Below are 6,000 nucleotides of genomic sequence, written 5' to 3' on the forward strand. Positions count from 1 at the left end.
GCATAGTGCCAACTGTAAAGTTTAGTGGAGGAGGAATAATGGTCTGGGGCTGTTTTTCATGGTTCAGGCTAGGCCCCTTAGTTCCAGTGAAGGGAAATCTTAACGCTACAGCATACAATGAAATTCTAGACGATTCTGTGCTTCCAACTGTGACAACAGTTTGGGGAAGGTCATTTCCTGTTTCAGCATGACAATGGCCCCATGCACAAAGCAAGGTCCATACAGAAATGGTTTATCGAGATCGGTGTGGAAGAACTTTACTGGCCTGCACAGAACCCTGACCTCAAAAAAATCGAACACCTTAGAGATGAATTGGAACGCCGACTGCGAGACAGGCCTAATCGCCCAACATCAGTGCCCGACCTCACTAATGCTCTTGTGGCTGAATGGAAGCACAGCAATGTTCCAACATCTAGCGGAAAGCCTTCCCAGAAGAGTGGAGGCTGTTATAGCAGCAAAGGGGGGATCAACTCCATATTAATACCCATGATTTTGGAATGAGATGTTTGAAGAGCAGGTGTCCACATACTTTTGGTCACGTGGTGCAGTTCCTAACTGTTAGGAAGAGGCTAGGGGAAAACATCTGACAATCTCCAATGTAAGACATAATAAGATGAAAGTGCACTTACTAGTGAGGTTACACTACTAGACTACAGTGAGGTTACACTACTAGACTACAGTGAGGTTACACTACTAGACTACAGTGAGGTTACACTACTAGACTACAGTGAGGTTACACTACTAGACTACAGTGAGGTTACACTACTAGACTACAGTGAGGTTACACTACTAGACTACAGTGAGGTTACACTACTAGACTACAGTGAGGTTACACTACTAGACTACAGTGAGGTTACACTACTAGACTACAGTGAGGTTACACTACTAGACTACAGTGAGGTTACACTACTAGGCTACAGTGAGGTTACACTACTAGACTACAGTGAGGTTACACTACTAGACTACAGTGAGGTTACACTACTAGACTACAGTGAGGTTACACTACTAGACTACAGTGAGGTTACACTACTAGACTACAGTGAGGTTACACCACTAGACTACAGTGAGGTTACACTACTAGGCTACAGTGAGGTTACACTACTAGACTACAGTGAGGTTACACTACTAGACTACAGTGAGGTTACACTACTAGACTACAGTGAGGTTACACTACTAGACTACAGTGAGGTTACACTACTAGACTACAGTAAGCTTGGGGATGAAAGCACTTATCTGACCAGAGCAAAGCTGTGGTGTGTGTCTGTAGGAGGGTTATGTATGTGTCTGTGTGTTGGCTTTAGAATGGGCAGAGTGCTTTAGAACAGAAGGAGAGCTTTAGAACAGAGGGAGAGCTGTAGAACAGAGGGAGAGCTGTAGAACAGAGGGAGAGCTTTAGAACAGAGGGAGAGCTTTAGAATGGAAAGAGCGCTTTAGAATGAGGGAGAGCTTTAGAATGGAGGGAGAGCTTTAGAACAGAGGGAGAGCTGTAGAATGGAGGGAGAGCTTTAGAACGGAGGGAGAGCTTTAGAACAGAGGGAGAGCTGTAGAATGGAGGGAGAGCTTTAGAACGGAGGGAGAGCTTTAGAATGAGGGAGAGCTTTAGAACAGAGGAAGACCTGTAGAACAGAGGGAGAGCTTTAGAATGGAGGGAGAGCTGTAAAACAGAGGGAGAGCTTTAGAACAGAGGGAGAGCTTTAGAATGGAGGGAGAGCTTTAGAATGGAAAGAGCGCTTTAGAATGAGGGAGAGCTTTAGAATGGAGGGAGAGCTTTAGTACAGAGGGAGAGCTGTAGAATGGAGGGAGAGCTTTAGATTGAGGGAGAGCTGTAGAACAGAGGGAGAGCTTTAGATTGAGGGAGAGCTGTAGAACAGAGGGAGAGCTTTAGAGTGAGGGAGAGCTTTAGAACAGAGGGAGAGCTGTAGAATGGAGGGAGAGGTTTAGAATGGAGGGAGAGCTTTAGAATGAGGGAGAGCTTTAGAACAGAGGAAGACCTGTAGAACAGAGGGAGAGCTTTAGAATGGAGGGAGAGCTGTAGAACAGAGGGAGAGCTGTAGAACAGAGGGGGAGCTGTAGAACAGAGGGAGAGCTTTAGAACAGAGGGAGAGCTTTAGAATGGAAAGAGCGCTTTAGAATGAGGGAGCGCTTTAGAATTGAGGGAGAGCTTTAGAATGAGGGAGAGCTTTAGAACGGAGGGAGAGCTTTAGAATGGAAAGAGCACTTTAGAATGAGGGAGAGCTTTAGAATGAAGGGAGAGCTTTAGAACAGAGGGAGAGCTATAGAATGGAGAGCTTTAGAACGGAGGGAGAGCTTTAGAATGAGGGAGAGCTTTAGAACAGAGGGAGAGATTTAGAATGAGGGAGAGCTTTAGAACAGAGGGAGAGCTTTAGAACAGAGGGAGAGCTTTCGAACGGAGGGAGAGCTTTAGAACAGAGGGAAAGCTTTAGAATGGAGGGAGAGCTTTAGAACAGAGGGAAAGCTTTAGAATTGAGGGAGAGCTTTAGAATAAAGGAAGAGCTTTAGAACAGAGGGAAAGCTTTAGACTGGAGGGGGAGCTTTAGAACAGAGGGAGAGCTTTAGAATGGAAAGAGCGCTTTAGAATGAGGGAGAGCTTTAGAATGGAGGGAGAGGTTTAGTACAGAGGGAGAGCTGTAGAATGGAGGGAGAGCTTTAGAATAGAGGAAGATATTTAGAATGAGGGAGAGCTTTAGAATGGAGGGAGAGCTTTAGAACAGAGGGAGAGATTTAGAATGAGGGAGAGCTTTAGAACAGAGGGAGAGCTTTCGAACGGAGGGAGAGCTTTAGAACAGAGGGAGAGCTTTAGAACAGAGGGAGAGCTTTAGAATGGAGGGAGAGCTTTAGAACAGAGGGAAAGCTTTAGAATTGAGGGAGAGCTTTAGAATAAAGGAAGAGCTTTAGAACAGAGGGAAAGCTTTAGACTGGAGGGGGAGCTTTAGAACAGAGGGAGAGCTTTAGAATGGAAAGAGCGCTTTAGAATGAGGGAGAGCTTTAGAATGGAGGGAGAGGTTTAGTACAGAGGGAGAGCTGTAGAATGGAGGGAGAGCTTTAGAATAGAGGAAGATATTTAGAATGAGGGAGAGCTTTAGAATGGAGGGAGAGCTTTAGAACAGAGGGAAAGCTTTAGAACAAAGGGAGAGCATTAGAACGGAGGGAGAGCTTTAGAATGGAGGGAGAGCTTTAGAATGAGGGAGAGCTTTAGAACCGAGGGAGAGCTTTAGAACAGAGGGAGAGCTTTAGAACAGAGGGAGAGCTGTAGAACAGAGGGGGAGCTGTAGAACAGAGGGAGAGCTTTATAACAGAGGGAGAGCTTTAGAATGGAAAGAGCGCTTTAGAATGAGGGAGCGCTTTAGAATGGAGGGAGAGCTTTAGAACAGAGGGAGAGCTGTAGAATGGACGGAGAGCTTTAGAACGGAGGGAGAGCTTTAGAACGGAGGGAGAGCTTTAGAATGAGGGAGAGCTTTAGAACAGAGGGAGCGCTTTAGTACAGAGGGAGAGCTTTAGAACGGAGGGAGAGCTTTAGAACAGAGGGAGAGCTGTAGAATGGAGGGAGAGCTTTAGAACGGAGGGAGAGCTTTAGAATGAGGGAGAGCTTTAGAACAGAGGAAGACCTGTAGAACAGAGGGAGAGCTTTAGAATGGAGGGAGAGCTGTAAAACAGAGGGAGAGCTTTAGAACAGAGGGAGAGCTTTAGAATGGAGGGAGAGCTTTAGAATGGAAAGAGCGCTTTAGAATGAGGGAGAGCTTTAGAATGGAGGGAGAGCTTTAGTACAGAGGGAGAGCTGTAGAATGGAGGGAGAGCTTTAGATTGAGGGAGAGCTGTAGAACAGAGGGAGAGCTTTAGATTGAGAGAGAGCTGTAGAACAGAGGGAGAGCTTTAGAGTGAGGGAGAGCTTTAGAACAGAGGGAGAGCTGTAGAATGGAGGGAGAGCTTTAGAATGGAGGGAGAGCTTTAGAACAGAGGAAGACCTGTAGAACAGAGGGAGAGCTTTAGAATGGAGGGAGAGCTGTAGAACAGAGGGAGAGCTTTAGAATGGAGGGAGAGCTTTAGAATGGAGGGAGAGCTTTAGAATGCAGGGAGAGCTTTAGAACAGAGGGAAAGCATTAGACTGGAGGGAGAGCTTTAGAACAGAGGGAGAGCTATAGAATGGAAAGAGCGCTTTAGAATGAAGGAGAGCTTTAGAATTGAGGGAGAGCTTTAGAATGAGGGAGAGCTTTAGAACGGAGGGAGAGCTTTAGAATGGAAAGAGCACTTTAGAATGAGGGAGAGCTTTAGAATGAAGGGAGAGCTTTAGAACAGAGGGAGAGCTATAGAATGGAGAGCTTTAGAACGGAGGGAGAGCTTTAGAATGAGGGAGAGCTTTAGAACAGAGGGAGAGATTTAGAATGAGGGAGAGCTTTAGAACAGAGGGAAAGCTTTAGAACAAAGGGAGAGCATTAGAACGGAGGGAGAGCTTTAGAATGGAGGGAGAGCTTTAGAATGAGGGAGAGCTTTAGAACCGAGGGAGAGCTTTAGAACAGAGGGAGAGCTTTAGAATGAGGGAGAGCTTTAGAACGGAGGGAGAACTTAGGAACCGAGGGAGAGCTTTAGATCTGAGGGAGAGCTTTAGAACGGAGGGAGAGCTTTAGAACAGAGGGAGAGCTGTAGAACAGAGGGAAAGCTTTAGAATGGAGGGAGAGCTTTAGAACAGAGGGAGAGCTTTAGAACAGAGGGAGAGCTTTCGAACGGAGGGAGAGCTTTAGAACAGAGGGAGAGCTGTAGAACAGAGGGAGAGCTTTAGAACAGAGGGAGAGCTTTAGAATGGAAAGAGCGCTTTAGAATGAGGGAGCGCTTTAGAATGGAGGGAGAGCTTTAGAACAGAGGGAGAGCTGTAGAATGGAGGGAGAGCTTTAGAACGGAGGGAGAGCTTTAAAATGAGGGAGAGCTTTAGAACAGAGGAAGACCTTTAGAACAGAGGGAGAGCTTTAGAATGGAGGGAGAGCTGTAAAACAGAGGGAGAGCTTTAGAACAGAGGGAGAGCTTTAGAATGGAGGGAGAGCTTTAGAATGGAAAGAGCGCTTTAGAATGAGGGAGAGCTTTAGAATGGAGGGAGAGCTTTAGTACAGAGGGAGAGCTGTAGAATGGAGGGAGAGCTTTAGATTGAGGGAGAGCTGTAGAACAGAGGGAGAGCTTTAGATTGAGGGAGAGCTGTAGAACAGAGGGAGAGCTTTAGAGTGAGGGAGAGCTTTAGAACAGAGGGAGAGCTGTAGAATGGAGGGAGAGGTTTAGAATGGAGGGAGAGCTTTAGAATGAGGGAGAGCTTTAGAACAGAGGAAGACCTGTAGAACAGAGGGAGAGCTTTAGAATGGAGGGAGAGCTGTACAACAGAGGGAGAGCTTTAGAATGGAGGGAGAGCTTTAGAATGGAGGGAGAGCTTTAGAATGCAGGGAGAGCTTTAGAACAGAGGGAAAGCTTTAGACTGGAGGGAGAGCTTTAGAACAGAGGGAGAGCTATAGAATGGAAAGAGCGCATTAGAATGAAGGAGAGCTTTAGAATTGAGGGAGAGCTTTAGAATGAGGGAGAGCTTTAGAACGGAGGGAGAGCTTTAGAATGGAAAGAGCACTTTAGAATGAGGGAGAGCTTTAGAATGAAGGGAGAGCTTTAGAACAGAGGGAGAGCTATAGAATGGAGAGCTTTAGAACGGAGGGAGAGCTTTAGAATGAGGGAGAGCTTTAGAACAGAGGGAGAGATTTAGAATGAGGGAGAGCTTTAGAACAGAGGGAGAGCTTTAGAACAGAGGGAGAGCTTTCGAACGGAGGGAGAGCTTTAGAACAGAGGGAAAGCTTTAGAATGGAGGGAGAGCTTTAGAACAGAGGGAAAGCTTTAGAATTGAGGGAGAGCTTTAGAATAAAGGAAGAGCTTTAGAACAGAGGGAACGCTTTAGACTGGAGGGAGAGCTTTAGAACAGAGGGTGAGCTTTAGAATGGAAAGAGCGCTTTAGAATGA

This window comes from Coregonus clupeaformis, unplaced genomic scaffold (assembly GCF_020615455.1).
Source record: "Coregonus clupeaformis isolate EN_2021a unplaced genomic scaffold, ASM2061545v1 scaf0022, whole genome shotgun sequence".
Classification (NCBI taxonomy): Eukaryota; Metazoa; Chordata; class Actinopteri; order Salmoniformes; family Salmonidae; genus Coregonus; species Coregonus clupeaformis.